The sequence below is a fragment of the Nycticebus coucang genome, chromosome 13 (genome assembly GCF_027406575.1).
Source record: "Nycticebus coucang isolate mNycCou1 chromosome 13, mNycCou1.pri, whole genome shotgun sequence".
Lineage (NCBI taxonomy): Eukaryota > Metazoa > Chordata > Mammalia > Primates > Lorisidae > Nycticebus > Nycticebus coucang.
Genome location: NC_069792.1, coordinates 49,465,424 through 49,485,502, shown reverse-complemented (window position 1 = coordinate 49,485,502; position 20,079 = coordinate 49,465,424). Strand labels below are relative to the sequence as shown.

The 20,079-nt window shown below is 39.3% G+C and overlaps 1 pseudogene; it reads left to right on the top strand.

Annotated features, from left to right (window-relative positions):
* The first annotated feature begins 8,383 nt into the window (after nt 1-8,383).
* On the top strand, nt 8,384-10,250 carry LOC128563380 (dnaJ homolog subfamily B member 14-like; annotated as a pseudogene).
* Nucleotides 10,251-20,079: the final 9,829 nt, after the last annotated feature.

The window sequence follows — 20,079 nt, the reverse complement described above, 5'->3', positions numbered from 1 at the left end:
CCAGCACCAGCTCATGAAAGTGGCCTGAGGCTAAAAAAAAACATAAAAGATACTCAGGCCACAAGGAATGTGGTCTTTAGGCAAGTCTTAGTGCTGTTCTGAGCTTTGATCCAGTGGACCTGGTGTGTGTATAGCTGGAAAACCAGCTTTGGTGGCCAAGGGAGTGCTCACAGCAACCCTACCTCAACTCCAGGAAATGCAGCTCAGGGAGAAGCTCCTTCCACTTTGAAAAAGGAAAGGGAAGAGTACAGGGAACTTTGTTACACCATAAAATAAAGTACCACACAGAAGCCTGAAGTCCCTGGTTGCAGGCTTTAGCTGCTAGATGTCATTACTAGACTTAACCCTGGACCAGAAGGGATTGTGCTTCCCTGAAGGGAAGGAACTAGGCCTGGCAGGATTCACTACCTGCTGACGAAAGAGCACTTGGGCCTTGAACAAACACCAGCAGCAGCCAGGGTATATAGATTGGTGTGACTACTGCACTGGTGGCTATGGGAAGGGCTTGCATCATCACTTCCCCAACTCCTGGCACCCCAGCATGGAGAATGAGACTTCTATTTTGTGGAAAGTGAAGGGAGAGAGTGAGATAGTAATCCATGGAATTCTCGCCTGCCTTACCGAGATCCACTAAGGCCATACCACCAGTAGGTTGTAGGAGTCATGATGTTACTAGTCTTAGTGTGCTCCCTAGTGCTGACATGGCTGCACTGACCAAAGACTTAGATCACAACACTCAAATCCCTTTGCCTACCAAGGTACCAAAGAATGGGTACAAATGCCCAGACTGCAAAGATTAGAATTAATACCTAACTCTTCAAAACCCAGATACCAACAGACATCCACAAGCATCTAGAACATCCAAGAAGACATGATCTCACCAAATGAACTAAATAAGATACCAGTGGCCAATCCCAGAGTGATGGAGATGAGTATCTTCATATATCTCAAGGTTATGAAGATAGTATCTTACGATTTCTTTAGGAAGTATTATATTTTACCTTTTATTTATTTATTTATTTATATTAAATCATAACTGTATACATTGATATGATCATGGGGCATCATACACTCGCTTCATAGACCATTTGACACATTTTCATCACAATGGTTAACATAGCCTTCCTGGCATTATCTCAGTTACTGTGCCAAAACATTTACATTCTACATTTACCAAGTTTCGCAAATACCCCTGTAAGATGCACCACAGGTATGATCCCACCGATCCCCCTCCCTCTACTCACCACCCCCTCCCTCCCCTCCCTTTCCCACTTCCCCCTATTGTTAGGTTATAACTGGGTTATAGCTTTCATGTGAAAGCCCCAAATTAGTTTCATAGTAGGGCTGAGTACATTGGGTACTTTTTCTTCCATTCTTGAGACACTTTACTAAGAAGAATATGTTCCAGCTCCATCCATGTAAACATGAAAGAGGTAAAGTCTCCATCTTTCTTTAAGGCTGCATAATATACCATGGTGTACATATATCACAATTTATTAATCCATTCATGGATCGATGGACACTTGGGCTTTTTCCATGACTTAGCAATTATGAATTGGGCTGCAATAAACATTCTGGTACAAATATCTTTGTTATGTTGTGATTTTTGGTCTTCTGGGTATATGCCCAGTAGAGGGATTACAGGATTGAATGGCAGATCTATTTTTAGATCTCTGAGTGTTCTCCGTATATCTTTCCAAAAGGAATGTATTAATTTGCATTCCCACCAGCAGTGCAGAAGTGTTCCCTTTTCTCCACATCCACGCCAACATCTCTGGTCTTGAGAATTTGTGATATAGGCTAGTCTTACTGGAGTTAGATGATATCTCAAAGTAGTTTTGATTTGCATTTCTCTGATGATTAAAGATGATGAGCATTTTTTCATATGTCTGAAGGCTGTGCACCTGTCTCCTTCAGAGAAGTTTCTCTTCAAATCCCTTGCCCAGCCTACAATGGGATCCCTTGTTTTTTTTCTTGCTGATGCGTTTGTGTTCTCTGCGGATTCTGGTTATTAAACCTTTGTCAAAGATATACCCTGCAAATATCTTCTCCCATTCTGAGGGCTGTTTGTTTGCTTTACTTACTGTGTTCTTGGCTGTGCAGAAGCTTTTTAGTTTGATCAAGTCCCAGTAGTGTATTTTTGAAGCTGCTTCAATTGCCCGGGGGGTTCTCCTCATAAAATACTCGCCCAGACAAATATCTTCAAGGGTTTTCCCTGCACTCTCCTCTGCCGCACCCCCGGCATCCAGCCGTGGTGGGATGGCTCTGTCCGCGTTGTAAAAACTGTGGTAAGGCGGTGGGTGCTTCTCGGAGCGTTGCCCCCAGTCCCCCTGGTTTGCGACAGCAGCGCATAAGTTGCCTAGCATGCCTTTTAGTGAACGTAAGAATTCATGAGGTGCGGCATAAAGGCCTGAATAACCTTTACCCTGAAACCTGTTTGAAACTTGTTTGTCGAGTTGAATGATTAATTGTTGCTTGAATGCCTATAGAAACTAAGAATAAACATAATGATTTACTAATCCATGACTTCATCTACTCTAAGAGACTGAATGTCTCTAAGAGAACATGTTCCCACCATAAAAGTCAGTTAATTGAAACAATGTATCAAGAGAATGCAGAAACGGCGAGTTAAGATGTTCCTACCAGATACCCACTCCCTCTGGCTTCTTATCTCGTTCTTTGAAACTACATTCCTTAGTAAAGTTTTTCTCTGAAATCTATTTTTTCACTATAATTGTTTTCCACACAATTTTACTCATTACTCTTTAAAACTTAAATCTAACACATATAACTCCTATTACATATGAAATCATAATTAAGTGTAATACAAGAAAAATGTAAAACGTGAACAAAGCAGTCCCACAAAAAAGGAAGGTTTAAACATAGATTAAAGAGAAGTAAAAAAGTAACTGCTGATAAGCAGCAGTCTTTGTTCCCCCTTGCGGGCAAAAGCATTGTGTAAGAAAAGACGGTTGACTACTCACATCTGCAAAACTTGATAAGAACTTTGTAAGCATCAGCAAGTCATAAAAATATCTTTTGTGGTCTGTAACACATTGTCAAAAATGTATAAATACCATGCCTAAAATTCAGTAAAGTACAACTGCTTTCTTCATCATCCTTAGTGTGTGGCAGTTTGTCATTTTCCTGCGTCGCCCTTTCAATCAACCTGAGCCGTTCTCGCCCTGAAAGCCCTCGGACTGAGACTCATTCGACTGGCGGTCCGCGGCAGCACCCACCGCCTTACCACAGTTTTTACAACGCGGACAGAGCCATCCCACCACGGCTGGATGCCGGGGGTGCGGCACTCCTCTAGTATTTTTATAGTTTCATGTCTTAAGTTTAAATATTTAATCCAATGAGAGTCTATCTTAGTTAATGGTGAAAGGTGTGGGTCCAATTTCAATCTTCTGCAGGTTGCCAGCCAGTTCACCCAGCACCATTTGTTAAATAGGGAATGTTTTCCCCTCTGAATGTATTTAATTGGCTTGTCAAAGATCAAATAGCGGTTAGTAGCTGGATTCATCTTTTGGTTCTCTATTCTGTTCCAGATATCTACTTCTCTGTTTTTGTGCCAGTACCATGCTGTTTTGATCACTATCGATTTGTAGTAAAGTCTGAGGTCTGGTAGTGTGATTCCTCCTGTTTTGTTTTTATTTCTGAGTAATGCCTTGGCTATTCGAGGTTTTTTCTGACTCCGTATAAAACGAAGTATTGTTTTTTCAAGATCTTTAAAATATGACAGTGGAGCTTTAATAGGGAGTGCGTTGAAATTATATATTGCTTTGGGTAGTATGGACATTTTGATAATGTTGATTCTTCCCAGCCATGAGCATGGTATGTTTTTCCATTTGTTAACATTTTCAACTATTTATTTTCTTAGAGTTTCATAGTTCTCTTTATAGAGATCTTTCACTTCTTTTGTTAGGTAAATTCCCAAATATTTCATCTTCTTTGGCACTACTGTGAATGGGATAGAGTCCTTAACTGCTTTTTCAATTTGACTGTTGTTGGTGTATATAAAGGCTACCGATTTATGGATGTTGATTTTGTAACCTGAGATGCTGCTGTATTCCTTGATCACTTCTAGGAGTTTTGTAGTAGAGTCCCTAGTGTTTTCCAGATACACAATCATATCATCAGCGAAGAGCGAAAGTTTGATCTCTTCTGACCCTATATGGATACCTTGATCACCTTTTCTTCCCTAATTGTGGTGGCTAAAACTTCCATTACAATGTTGAAAAGCAATGGAGACAAGGGACAGCCTTGTCTGGTTCCTGATCTGAGTGGAAATGATTCCAATTTAACTCCATTCAATATGATATTGGCTGTGGGTTTGCTGTAGATGGTCTCTATCAGTTTAAGAAAAGTCCCTTCTAGACCAATTTTCTTGAGTGTTCTGATCATGAAGGGATGCTGGATATTATCAAAAGCTTTTTCTGCATCGATTGAGAGAATCATATGGTCTTTGTTTTTTAATTTGTTTATGTGCTGAATTACATTTATAGATTTACGTATATTGAACCAGCCTTGAGACCCTGGGATAAAACCAACTTGGTCATGATGTATAATTTGTTTGATGTGTTGCTGGATTCTGTTTGTTAGGATCTTGTTGAATATTTTTGCATCTATATTCATTAGTGATATTGTTCTATAATTTTCTTTTCTTTTGGGTCTTTTCCTGGTTTGGGGATCAGGTGTTTCATTTATGATGGAGAAATTAAATACTTTAATGACATTCTTATGATGAAAAAAATTGCCATAACCAAACCAGCTCTTCAGGATATTCTCAGACCTATCCTCCATAATGACCAACCCAATCCTATACCACAGAAGTAAACTCACTCTGAAACTTTGGATCAAACTCCAATTTCCACACTGGCGAAAGGATTAAAAATGGCCACTGGACTTTTGAAAAACTCGATACCCAAAACTTCACCAGACTTATCAATATTCTCCATTAATGTGAACGGCTTAAACTGTCCTCTAAAGAGGCATAGGTTAGCTGACTGGATACAAAAACTCATGCCAGATATCTGTTGCATGCAAGAGTCACATCTTAACCTAAAAGACAAATACAGACTCAGGGTGAAAGGATGGTTGTCCATATTTCAGGCAAATGGTAATCAGAAAAGGCAGTTTTAAGAGGAAAATTTATAGCACTGGAAGCCTTGCTCAAGAGAACAGAAAGAGAGGAAGTTAACAACTTAATGGGACATCTCAAGCAACTGGAAAAGGAAGAATATTCCAACCCCAAACCCAGTAGAAGAAAAGAAATAACCAAAATTAGAGCAGAATTAAATGAAATTGAAAACAAAAGAATAATACAACAGATCAATAAATCAAAAAGCTGGTTTTTTGAAAAGTTCAACAAAATAGATTAACCTCTGGCCAACCTAATCAGAAAAAAAAGGGTAAAATATCTAATATCATCTATCAGAAACAACAAAGACGAAATAACAACAGACTTGTCAGAAATCCAAAAAGTCCTTAATGAATATTACAAGAAACTTTATTCTCAGAAATATGAAAATCTGAAGGAAATTGACCGATACTTGGAAGCATGCCACCTTCCAAGACTTAGCCAGAATCAAGTGGAAATGTTGAACAGACCCATATTAAGTTCAGAAATAGCATCAACTATACAAAACCTCCCTAAAAAGAAAAGCCCGGGACCAGATGGTTTTACGTCAGAATTCTACCAAACTTTTAAAGAGGAATTAGTACCTATATTACTCAATCTGTTCCAAAAGGTAGAAAAAGAAGGAAGAGTACCCAACACGTTCTATTTTACCTTTTATATTTAGCTCTATGATCCATCTTAGTTTTTGTGTGTGTGTGTTCAGTACAGTGTTAGAAAAAGATGTTGATTTTTTTTCCCTACAGATGTTCAATTATTTTACTTTTCTTTTCTCCACTGAATTGTCATGAAAGTTTTATAATTAAATCAACACATTGAGTGGAGAGGGGACTGAATTTTGGACTCCTGTTCTATTATTAGTCCACACCACTTTAATTCATACTACACTGTTTGAATTAATACCACACTATTTTAAATGAAAAATCTTAACTTTAATTATTCAAATCTGATAGTATGAGTTTACCAATTCTGCTCTTCCCCTCAAAGATTGAGCTTTTGATTGGGTTTCACTGACTCCATAGTTCAATCGAGTAATAAATGACATTGTAACAATTTTCTGCATGTTTACTCAATTTATAAATACCCTATATCTCTCCATTCTTAAGAGTCTGAAATTTCTCTCTGCATTTTTCCTTTTTTGGTTTTCAGTATGAAAAATCTTTATATCTTTTGTTAAATCTAACCTAAATGTTTGATGTTTTATGGTAGTTTTGTTTCTTTTATTTCATTTTTGAAGTGTTTATAATTGATAACAAGAAATACAATTTTTAACTATTCTACATGTAGACAAGTTTTTCAGATTCACTTATTAATTCTTGTACTTTGCTTGCAGATTCCTCAGGGTACACAAGGATTAATAACACTTTGTCCTTTGTGATTAATAACACTTTCAATTATTCTTTCCTTTTCCAATATTAATACCTCTAACTTCTTTTACTTTTCATTTAATGTTGAGGATTCATTGAGGGTGTAAGAAACCAGTTTACACTCATTGCATTTGTTAGGTAAAGTCCCTCTCATAATCATCTCTTGCCTCCAAAAGTTGTGGCATACACCAAGACCCCACCCACCTCCCTCCTTCCCTCTCTCTGCTTTTCTTTTCCCCCACCTCTAACTTATTTTTCATGCCTTCTAGAAGTGTGAAGTAAAAGGTCTAATTGAAGTGGTGTTTCTCTTTCTGACCCCAGGAAGAAAGTGTTCAATGTTTTACCATTAAAAATGAAAAGGTTCAAACTGTTTATAAAACCAGGGTATGGTGCCCCATGATTGCATTAATATACACAACTATGATTTAATATTAATAAAAAAAGAATGAATTCGCTGAAGAATTTTTGTAGTACTTTTTATCAGATTAAGAAAGTTTCTTTTTATTTTCTAATTTGCTGAGCATTTTTGTCATGAATGATTACTTAATCTTATCAAGTGTCTTTTCTACCTCCTTGAGATAATTAGATTTTCTCCTTCATTTTGGTAATGTGGTAAATTGATTGATTTTCTAAAACGCACTTATTTCCAGAAAAAACCCACATTGGTCACCAAATTCCAGTTCTGTTAGTTATTCTTGTGTTACAACCACCCCCACTGTCTCTGGCCTACAGACATGGCCACCATGAAAGTTTTCAAAGATAATCATAGTCTTTCTTGATGCGTTGACTGCAGGGTGCTTTGCTCAGGCTCTCCTATGCTGTGGGTTATAGTTAAAGGGGAGTGGAGAACATGCACATAAGTTCGTATAATATTTCCATTTCTCTTTGGTCTCCTTTGGGCACAGAATACAAGAGTTCTAATACTTGGAACCCATTTACAGGGGCCACCATTGAATCCAGGTCTCAATCAGCAGGTCTAACTGACTATTGTTGCTTCTCTGGAGCACTTGAGCTTACATAATAAATCTCAGATTCTGGGTGAGTACACCCATGTAAATAAATTTGTACTGATGGCCTTATATTTTATCCCACTTCATTTTACAACCTTTATAATCTTCTCTTCTTTAGCCTTGTGACACTCAGGAGATTGGCTACAAGCTCTAGCCCTGCCTGGCTACAGCTATGAGGGATTAAGTCAGGGACCTTTACAATGTGTTCATGGGGAACTTCTTTATTTTGGGTGAAAGGACCAATGCCTACTTATCTGACTTGTAACCAGGTATGTCTCTCACAAAAAACTTATTTATATTCCCAGAGGCCCTTGTGGCTCTGCCTTGTGTTAAGTTTATTCCTGTAAAGAAAACCACTCTCCCCAAATATGCAAAGAATAACTTTTACACTTTTTCCTTCCAGTACTTGTTGATTGGCTTTGCAGAAACAAAGTTTGAAAATTAAAAAAAGAAAAAAGAAAAGAAAACTTACACTGTCTAGGAGAGCCTTATCCAGGATAAAAGTTAGGGCAGGGCTCTCTCTGGCCCTGGCCCTGCCAGTCGTTCCTGGAGGTCTGGGGCCTAGCTACACCGAAGTCCTCCTGCGACCAGCAGCAGGGCGCTGCAGCCAGCTCTTGGTCTGGGGTTCGCACTGACTGACCGCCAGGTGGGTTCAAATGCTGGCCTGGGAGTGCCTTCCGGGCGTGAAGCAAGCGGCTGCCCGCGGGGCGGGGAGGCCGCTGTGAGGAGGCGGAGCCACCCCACGGTCCCCTGTGCTATTCCTCGCTCCTTCCGCACGCCCCCACCAGGCGGCCTTTCCTCTGTGCGGGGACGGCTTCTGCCCCTGGTAGCCCCGCTACCGGAGGAAACGGAAGAAGCCACAGGCCATGGAGGGGAACAGGTATGAGGCAAATAAATGTGTCGAGGACACCCTAGAGGCCCCAAACGTGGCACCACAAGAAGGCCCAGCGCCTCCTGCGGAATCCGAGAAGCTCCACCCACTGCCCTCTGGCGCCCACTATTGGAAATAATTATGAAAAATGGAAGCACAGCTGGAAGTAGCGCTCCTTGCCAAAAACCATCAGGAAGTAGTGATCAAAGCAAGCCTAATTGCACAAAGGACAGCACATCTGGTAGTGGTGAAGGTGGAAAAGGCTATACCAAAGACAATAGATGGAGTTTTCAGCATAAACAAATGGAAAAATTACTATGAAGTACTTGGAGTTACGAAGATGCTGGTGATGTAGATTTAAAAAGAGCTTATAGAAAGCTTGGTTTGAAGTTTCATCCAGACAAAAAACATGCACCTGGAGCAACAGATGCTTTTTAAAAGATTGGAAATGCTTATGCTGTTTTAAGCAATCCAGATAAAAGAAAACAATACGACCTCACAGGCAATGAACAACAAGCTTGTAATCACCAAAACAATGGGGGATTTAATTTCCATAGAGGTTGTGAAGCTGATATAAATCCAGAAGACTTGTTTAATATATTTTTTGGTGGTGGATTTCCTTCAGGTAGTGTACATTCATTTTCAAATGGGCCGGCTGGTTACAGCCATTAACAGCAACAGCAACATCAACATAGTGGTCATGAAAGAGGAAGAAAGAGGAGATGGAGGTTTTTCTATGTTTATCCAGCTGATACCCATTATTGCATTGCTCCTCCTGTCATTATTAAGCCAATTGATGGTCTCTAATCCTCATTATTTCTCATATCCCAGATCTGGATCAGGGCCGACCATTAAAATATAGACAAAAAATTCGTGTGTTGTTTATTATGTCAACGAGGACTTTAAAAATGAATATAAAGGAATGTTATTACAGAAGGTACACCATGGGATATTATGCAGCCTTAAAGAAAGATGGAGACTTTACCTCTTTTAGTGTTTACATGGATAGAGCTGGAACATATTCTTCTTAGCGAAATATCTCAAGAATGGAAGAAAAAGTGTCTAATTACTCAAGTATCCATGTGCTCATCCCTACTATTAAACTAATTCATAGCTTAAGCTATAATCCAGTTATAGCCTAAGAATATGGGGAAAGGGGAAAAGAGAAAGGGAGTGGAGGGAAAAGTGGAGGATGGGTGGAGGCAGGGTAATTGGTGGGACCACACCTATGGTGCATCTTACAAGGTACATGTGAAACTTACTAAATGTAGAATATAAATGTCTTAACACAATAATTAAGAAAATGCCAGGAAGGCTATATTAACAAGTGTGATGAAAATATTTAAATTGTATATAAAACTAACCCATGGTACCCCATGATTTCATTAATGTACACAGCTATGATTTAATAATAATTTTTAAAAAACTGATACATTCCCTTTTAGTTAGGGAAATAGATAGCAATGGAGACATGGCATAGAAGTAAAGAACATGGCAAATAAATTTAAAAGAACAAAAATAAAATTGTTAAGATAAAAAAAGGTAGAAAAGAGTGTAGTAGAAGATTATGTGACTAATATTTGAAATAATTTCTGGAAAGAAACACAACAAAAAACAGATACGCAGTATGCAGCAAAAGTGTACCATGATGATCTTCTCCGAAGGAAGGCGGACACCTTGAGCATGGACAACTGTAAGGAATTAGAGCGGCTGACCAGTCTTTATAAAGGAGAATGAACTGGAATTTTTATGTATACCTTTTTTGTTTTTTCTGTAAGTTTAGTATCATCATGAGAGATGAAGAAAAATATTTGATATTAAAAGCTAATCTGAGCTGTTAGTTCCCAAATCTTGGACTGTTTATGACCTGCTGGCTCCTTTAAATAGTAAGAATTGAAAACTAAAATTAATATTTTAGTTATGCTTCTGCAATGATTTTCATTTTCCAAGCTTATATGATTCCTAACTAAAAATATCTAGAGAGAAGATTGTCACACTTGTAGCAATTTCCAGTTTTAGTGATTCTCTGTGATTCCTTTGTCATGTAAATATTAATGGAATGATCATTTTGTGTACATAAAAGATTATTGCCTTTTATTTAAATTATTTAATGTTTAGCTCCCTGAAACACTTCAGTTTAAATTGATGGAATAAATGTTACATGACACAATTACATTTTTCTTGTCAAAGTGTCAAATACGTGAAATTTAAACCATGAAATTTTTTCAAAAATAAAAAAAACTATTTAACTTTATGTAAAATCTTATAGCGTTATCAGCTTAGAGGGAATTGATATTTTTATTACTGCCATTATATTCCAAAATATATATTGAGATAAATGAACTGGCGTAGAGTATCAGTTTACTATTTAGTTTTATGAATTGCTATACATGTACATGCATAGAAATGAAAAGCTATACTGGTAGATTTTAAGAGAAATATGAGGAAGTGCCTATACATATTAAATTAAAAGGTCTTCAACAGTAAAGTGCAGTTATGCCATTTGCAACTTCAGTAAATGTGGAATGTAAAGGTCTTAGCAAAATAACTAAGAAAATGCTACAAAAGCTATGTTAACTAATGTGATGAAAATGTGTCAAACGATCTATGAACCAAATGTATGGTGCCCCACGATCATACTAATGTACACAGCTATGGTTTAATAAAAATAAATTAAAAAAAAATAATAAATAAATAAGTAAACTGGAAAAAAAATAAAAATAAAAGGCTCCCAAATGTTCATGTATATTTCTTTGAAGACTCCTAAAATGTATTCTTTATAGAGGACCACCTATTTTTTTCCCCACGGAAATTGCAGTTTGTTAGTCATCATTTAAGCAGGATCCAAAAGTAAATGGATTTTTTTTACAAGTAATAAGAATGATTACTAAAATACAGCTTTGTTCCTTTAACCCTATGTCAACTTTTAAACATATAAGTAGATTACAGTACACTTACTGGATCAGAGCATGATCTGTTTGGCCACATGCAACAGTAAACAGAAATACAGCAGCAGGTAGAATAGTGATTTAAAGCAAGTCATCCTTAAAAATTCTGAGTCAAAAATCTATTCATTATTGAAGAATTTTATTAATCTTATGGGAATAAACTCCTTGTAATTAAATCCATAATAAAACTAGAAAAAACAACCTAGAAATTGAAGGTTTTGGTGTCTACGTATCGGATGTAAAAGTTTTGATTTCTTGTCTTCTGTGTTTAACAATTGCAATATTTCAATGATTTTAATTCATACTCGGTTAATGGAACATGAATTTTGGTGGATTTTTGGTAACAAGAAAATGCTAGGTAGTGGCTTTTTCCTTCTGTTTAAAGAGTTTTCTCTGAATTTAGTTCATTTATGCCATTTGTTGAATAAAACTGCTGAAATGATCGCTTAAAAATGCTCAATCAAAATAAAAGAAAACATGATAGAGATAATTTCAAAACAGTTTTCTGTTCTCTTTCTTAAAGTGCTTTGACATTAAAATTTCCTCCTAAGGACATGTGGGTATTGTTCTTATTCTCGTATTCTCCAAATACATTTCATAAATTATTCCTATTTCTGAAAACTTACACAATGAGCTGGGAATTAACTAAATCTGGAGTTTTTCAACAGATAATTAAATCTAGCCTTTCTGACCTAAATGAAAACCCCACATGTTCTCTGTTTAGGGGGAGAGAGGTGGTCAAGATCCCTTTTATAAACTAATGAAAGCTGTAATCATTGTCCACAGAAAATATTTGCAAACAGTTGAAGGATAAAGAATCACTTTCTTACTGACTTCTTCCATACCATTGCACAATTCCTTCTCTCTAATGGATGTCCAGTAAATAAAACACAGACGTAATAACAGATTTTGAGCAGACACTAATGGCAGAGTCTGATAGAAGATTTGGGTGAATTGTCCATCAATTATACTAGTATGTTTGTTAGTATAGCAACAGTTAAGATTTAATAGGTGCTAACTATGGGCCAGGCTTTATATTAGGACTTTCAGATATTAATTCAAGTTGATCTTCATAACCGTTTGAGGATGCCATTATTGTTATCATTCCCATTTGAAAAACAAGTAAATTAAATAGCTCTCTGAGGCCAGTTATAGATAGTAAGTGGGAGAGCCAGGATTCAAGCCCAGCCGGAGCTCACAGTGTTCATTATAATTTTCTACAGGAGGTAGTGATCTCTTTATCACAAGACATGGTCAACCATGTAGACTCATGACCACTAATCAGAGCTGTTGTAAAAGTGACACATACATAAAGTGGACTAGAGAAGGCCTACACCCTTTTCATTTCAAAGAATGTGAAACTTTAGGAGACCTACCATCATCATACTACATAAAAGTATAAACACCATCTTAACCCTCAAGTCAAAACCTAGAGGAATGAATGAAATGTAACTCTTTTTTTTCCATACATAACACCTGAAACACCTTCAGTGGGGTTTAAAGAATGTTCAGGAGCTCAGGTGGGCCATAGTTCTTGCCGGTCCCAGGTGGATATTCTCAAGTTGATGATCAGGACAGCTGGAGAGAGGGGCCTACCTACCCAAGAAGAGGTCCAGCCCATTCGTGGACCCTGGAGAAGCTCTCCAGGACTAATTCTCACTACTCACATGTCCTTCTAGGATGTATTATCCGAGAGCCACTGCGTCATCTCAGGACACAGTGAAGGGATACATATATTCTCAACAATAACTCTGACTTTGGCCTGAATGAAGACTTTGGGGAGCCACATTTCAGGATGCTTTATAAACTGCTGAATGATTTCACATTTTCACTATGCCGCGTCACATCCTGCTTCACTGAAGACAATAGACTCCTCATCCTCAAGCTCCTCCCGGGACAACTTCTTCATCAATTCTTTCTCAGATCTGGGAAGCTTGGTGTACTTCCTTCTAAACCATGTGAGTCCTGTTTTCCCTGCCTCAGAAATAGAGACTTGGAATCTGTCATCCAGTGTGCTGCCTCCAGAAAAATTGCTAGCGGGGGCAATTTGTATGGCTGTATACTTCTCGTTTTGGATGTGGAGGGAAGGCCAAGGTCCAGAAACCTTTCTGAAGCCTCTGGGGGCTATGCACATTGGAAAATAAATCCTTTCTGACAGAGACATTAAGGGATCCAACAACTGCACTATGTGCTCTATCTTCTTTGATTCTCACAACACCCTGAAAAGTTAATTAGAATTATTATGTCATTTATCAGATGAAAAAATTGTGAATTGATTTACCTAAACTCATACCAAAAGGTAGTGGCAAAATTTGGAGTCATACATTGTCCTGCCTCCAGTACCTAAGTTCTCAGGACCAGATGGCAAAAATGTAGAGAAAGAGACAGAGAGACAGAGAAAGAGAGAGGGACACAGAGGGGACCATCTTCTTCTGACAATGTTTTTTACTGGAATCTTGTCCATTAGAATAGGATTGGCAAGGGGTTTTTCTGATTAGCTTACCCAGTTCAAAGGTCCCTCCACCTTCAGAAGTCTCTCTGTGTGTGCATGTGTGTAAATGTGTACTTACACAAGTACAGCACATTAGACAGGAGCTACAAATACATCTTCCACTCCCACAGTTGATGATGCATCCTGATGAGCTTCTTCAGAACAATGTTATTTGTCAAAGCACTGATCAGCTTTACTTCCGAGGAGCCTCAAAGCGTTCATGGAGCACTTCTTTTGCTTTAGCTTCTGCCTCTGATGGCAAGGCAAAGGATTTGGCACTTCTGTCTTCGAAAAACTGATCAGCACCATCAGCCTCATTCCCAGTGGCTCTTAATGCACCTCTAGCATTCATGTTGATTGGACTACAGGGCCCTCTTCCTGCAGTGGAAGGATCTATTGTCCTCTTTCTCCAGGATTTTAGCAAAAATTATCTTTTCCCTGACAACCTCTTGGCATCCACTACTGTGTATCTCTGTGTTCCATACCAGTGTTTTTCGAATTTTCTACCTTGTGTCAAATTTGAAACTATAGTTAAACTTCCATTGCACACTTAAATTATGCTGATCAAAAGGGAGAATTTTCAAAAAGGAATATACTTACTGTGCTTTGAACTTTTTTCAAAAATAATTTAATTAATGATCATTAAAATCACTGCTTCATACCGTTGTTCAGAAACCTCTCTCCTCTGGTTCAACTTTTTGTGGTTTCCCCAATTGATTAGAACAACCACTTTTTTTTGTAGTGCTACTTTTCTTATATATTTTAACACTTATCACCTTGTGGTTGCCCTCAAAGTATTACAGTATTGATCAGTCTGTTAACTTATAAACCCAAATATCCAGGTTTACATCTTATAAAATATTACTTATTTAATTGTCACAAAACATTAGTATGACCCACATCTGCTATACTAAGTCTTAGAACCTGATGAAAATAGCACAAAGTTCTTAACCTAAACTTCTTCCCAGGTTGATTCCTCCTTGCTTGTGTACTCAGATCCTGATAAGTTTATGTCACACATTTTCCCTGAAGATTCCCTCCACTGTCTAACCTCTAACTTTGAGCTTTTCTCCATGAAGAAGAACTTGGACATCATGTGTTACATGATGGAGAGAGAGGGAGTGATTTTCAAGAGATAGACAATTATAAATAGAGCTGCAATACACATTGTGGTGCAAATGTCTTTGTAGCAAAATGATTTTTGTTCTTCTAGGTAGATAATTAGTAATGGAATTGAGAGATCATATGGAAGATCAACTTTTATATCTTTGAGAATTCTCCTTATGATGGAATTGAAATACATTCTTCTTAGTAAAGTATTGTAAGACTGGAAAAATGAATATCCAATGTATGCCATACTAATTTGAACCAATTTGTAAACAATTACTTGTTTAGATGAACAATAAAACAGAAATATATTCTAGTATTTGGACAGGGAGGAGGTGGAAGAGGGGAGGATGATTGACAGAAGGAGGGAGAATATGTGAGCATCTCACCTAATGGTCAAAATGTGTGAGGGGTTCTTTTATGACTAGAACTTTACCTTGGAAGTGAGAACAATGTAATCTAAAAGTTTGTAGCCTCATATTATTTTGAAATAAAATAAAGAGATCAACACAATCATATTTGCATATAATAAATATACCTTTGAGTCCAGTAATCAGACATCCCTATAAAGAAGTCTGACTGAGAAAAGAAGATAGAAATGCAATTGTAGCTAGAAGGGGGTAGAAGATGGAGAAGGATTCATTGAATGACTAAAGAGATTATAATGTGGCAGTTAATGGGAAAGAGCTGGTGTTCAGGCAGATATTGGAGCAAAAGGCAGCAGTTGAAAGATTCAATGATCAATATAACTATGAAGACAGTAGAACATAAGGATGAGAGAATATTGAGTGCAGGTGCATTTTGCTTCTGTGCCTTGAGAGTAAAAGAACAGAAAGGAAGAAGGTACCTGACAATGATGTCCAAGGGAAAATATTGAATAGTCTACCTGGGCTTAAATTTCTCCATGAAGGGGGAGGTGGCATGCAGGTTACTAGGAGAGTTTTAATGTAGAGTTATGTGGTGAGTTTGTAAAGAGTGACAAAGGTTTAGATGCAGTGCCATGGGTACTAGGAAAGACAGGACCACTGAAGATTGTTTAGCGTCCAAATGAAATGCAGCATCATGAATTCCAGCTCCTGCCTTGTGTGAGTTCTTCACTATCTCTCGGCTATTCAGAAACAGGGAGTGAAAATATGGGCAGCTTGTTGTAGGGTCGAGGTTTAGCTGGAAGTGTGCATGGCCATGGACTTTAGACTAGGAGGGATGAAAGTGGTAGAACTTGGCTGGCTACCTGGTATAAATCACAGGTTTAGAGGCAGCAAATCACTGTCAGGTCAAAGAGCAGGTAGACACAAAATGAATCAGCTACAACAAGCAGAATTTGGCAATTAAACAATATTAGCACAATAGTGTTAAAGACAATCCCGACTTGCATCCACTTAACTATTTGGCGTCCTCTATCCTGAATCTTTTTTTCTCTTAGAATGATATATGTCCCCTGGCTCCCTCTTCCCAACCCACATAAACTTTTGCTTATTGGCAATCTCCTCACAAGCAACACTTTATTTTACCTACCTCCAGGATAACATGCACATTATCCGTCCAAATAGTGGCCACATTCGGGACCCAGTTATCAATTAAGCCTGGATATTTTCCTGTTCCTCAATTTTCAGTGAGGAAACCACACCATTAAGGTCCAAGTACCTGTGTGCTTCCACAGCACATGATCATTTCCCACATAACAGGTTCTTTAGCACCAACTACCCTATTCTTCAGATCCTCCTTCAATCTGCCCAGTATCCATCACAGCAATAAGCCCTCAAACACTCGCACCCACCCTCATCCACCTGTGTGATCCTCTGCTCACTGACAACTTTTTCTGAGACATGATTAAACCACTATTTTCTGTAATACATACATATCTTTGTCCTGCTCTACATATATGGAAGAACTATCTTGTTTAATCATCTATGACAGTGGTTCTCAACGTTCCAAATGCTATACAGCCTTTAATACAGATCCTGTGGGTTGTGACCCATAGGTTGAGAGCCACTGCTCTAAGGGATATAAAACAGATGATGACACAGAAGGTGTGAGCTGCAATGTAATTCCATGAAGGCCAACAGATGGGAAGCAGCCCATCTTTTCAAACATCCTCAGACAGGGAATAGGGTGTGGGGGGACACAATATCCACACCTTAATAAGAGCTCCAGTACACTGGTCAACTTTTGGAGGCCAAAATAAGCAACTAGGAAGAAGTGTACTAACTCTTACCATTCCGACTGAGCATACATTCTAGGTTCCCCCAAAACCTATGCCCCCAAATCAGCACAGAGAAAAGACATGACTCTTAGAAGAATATTTATTGGGAAGAATCTCTTGATTCTTATTTTAAGGGAGTGAGCTTCCATCAGGAAATGCAGGGAAGCAGAGAGACCCTGCAATCTCAGCAGTACAGGGGGGCCTGAAGGTGCCCAGTCAACTTGCAACCTGCACGGGGTCACGGATTGGGCACAGACTCACTGTTGGCCATGGGTGGGGAATGGTCCTGACACAATTGGGGGCTGCCCTTCCAGAGAATCTTCTTGCCCCTTCTGTTTTATTTTGCATTTAGAAATCCACTGACAAATGAACCATTTACTTTCTAATATGATGTTCAGTAGGAGGCCATCCCTTCAGTAACAGGGATGGGGAAGACATGTGCTCTTGGGCATGTCCTCATGCATCTTGTCTACGCTTCCATGAGAGGTGCACAGAAGAGTCTGTCTGCCATTCTTAATTGTAAGTTCTCTGTTGGCTCATGCTTGGTATACAATGGAGATTGTCTTAGGAATCCCTGGCCTTCCTTTGGCCACAGGTGAGGAGGCAGGTGGGGATAATACAAGCTGGCAACTGAATTGGTTGTCACAACTGTTCTACATGACTCACTTCTTCTCTGAAGGAGATCCCACCTTCAGAATTTGGTGTTCCCACATGTTCCAGTTGTTTCAGACCTAGGCTCGCTCTTGAGGGCCTTGAAATATTCTCTGATTTTCTAGGCCTTTCAGAGTTAGACCTACATCCTTATCTAAAGATCTCTCTAGATCACTCAGCAGATGATCTTCTCAGCTATTCCTTAGGGTAAGTTCCTGATCCTTCTGAGTATCCTTGTTAAGTGAAGCATTTCTCAAAATCTCTCTTGAAAGCTACCAGTTTGACTGAATCCAAATTTCTCTTCTGGTGATGCTGCCCTGTTTTATTCAGAAGCTCAGTGCTGAGAGAATACAGTTGGAATACAACTTTGGAGGACTGGCTGGGGAATGTTCGGAACTGGAGTACAAAAGTCTTCCAGGGATTTCTTGATCACAGAGTATAAAGCCCACATACTTTGCTGCTCTTTCTGTGACACATTCCAGATCAGGTGGGAAATGTCAGATGGCCTAATGCATTGTGCCTCATTCTGGAATTTTTGGAAACACACTCCCCAGAACCTAATCTGGGATAGGAATCAGGTGATAGGACTGGAAGCAGAAATTGAAATTGGGCCTGAGACTGGACCTGAGTGAGGGTTAAGGAATGGAGACTGGGCAGGGTTTGACATATGGAGTGGGTTTAGAGATGGTTAATTACTGGGGAGCTTTAGCTATGAAGGTATTTGAGATTGAAGAACACAGATTTTGGGGACCAGTCACCTGGGACAAATACCACAAAGTGCAGGGACTCAACCTGCAGTGACAGGAGAGCTGGATGTATTTTGCTCCATTTCATCCTCAAAGTTCTTAGGACACAGGAGCTGTTGTCCACGTGCAGGTCTTCTGGTTTGCCTTTGCTGGTTCATAAATAAAGGGAATCTGCTGACCCATGCTTGCTGGCAAGTGATACTAACATTGTCCATGAAAAATTTACCATATTTGGCTATGTATACTGTGCACCCACGTTTTTGGCCTAAATGTTCCAGAAAACACAACCCAGCTATAGGCCAGAAGAGACACATGTGGGGAGGGCTAACACTCCTCTGTGAACATGCAGATTGTGCCACCCTTTTGCAGCCACCCACTCTGTGAAGGCTGCTCCTTCCCTTGATCCTGAAAGCCATTTACTCTTCACCACTTCATAGGCCGCAAACAACTTTCCCATATGTGGCCACATGGGACAGGAGCATATGAGCTGCTCAAACCAAAGCCAGCCATGATGGTCCCTAAGATTCACACACGGCTCACAAAACCCTCTGTGCAGGGTTCCAAACCCTCTCTGCACAGGATACCCAAACCCTCTGCTCAGGGCTCTCAACCTGCTCTGCGCAGCAACACCTTGGACCACAGATTCCACCCTACAAGGCCAGGGCCTGCCTCACCAGCCCCACCACAGCCCCCTCCCTTCATCATGGCACTAGGCGGAGGCCACACTGGCTCACTCCCACCAAATCTTGGATTCTCCTGGACTGGAGCCCAATAAACTCAGTAGGCCCAAGAAAAAAAGCACAACAGAACCTGGAGGCCTCCACATGGATGTGGGAGTACACCCCCACTCCAAAGCCGTACTACCCACATATGATGTGCATTCTTGTTTATCCCTCAAAAAATGGGGCAAATAGTTGCACATTATACATAGCAAATTTTGGTAGTTGGGAGCCTTGCCTAAGTTACTTTAGGAAAGAACCTGTTTTCTTTTCCATTTTCTTCCACATCATGAAATCAGCATGGTTTTAAACTTGTCTCCTTAAGTGGGCCAGAACATCAGACTGGGGCTGGGAATGATAAATAGATGTTACAAGGTTGGCTGCAGGGTCTCTCACAAATGAAGACTTAGAATGCAAAGGGAAAGAAACTGCAGAGAAGGAGGCTCCCGCAGGAGAATTCTGACACTGCTTGGAGGGTCAGTGCTTTTGATTGCTGGGACATAGTGAACAGCTCATCAGCACCATGTGGGGAGAATGTCTCCAGAACAAGCTTGCTTAGATGGAAACATGTTCAGGTTGAGTCACAGCAAAAGTGCCATCTGGTGGTGGTGAAGCAGACAGACCGTTGGTTCCAGATGATCAACATTTGAATCAGTGGGACCATTTTCTGGGATAAACTTAGTAAGAGATTGACATCTCAGGAAAGGCAGAAATCAAAATCAGTTGACGGTGTTCAGAGAGAAAGTCCCCTCTGATTAGAGAACAACATCTGCTCCTTGAGTGTCACATGGTGGGAGAGGAAGAAAGGCAAGTGGCTGGTTGCTGA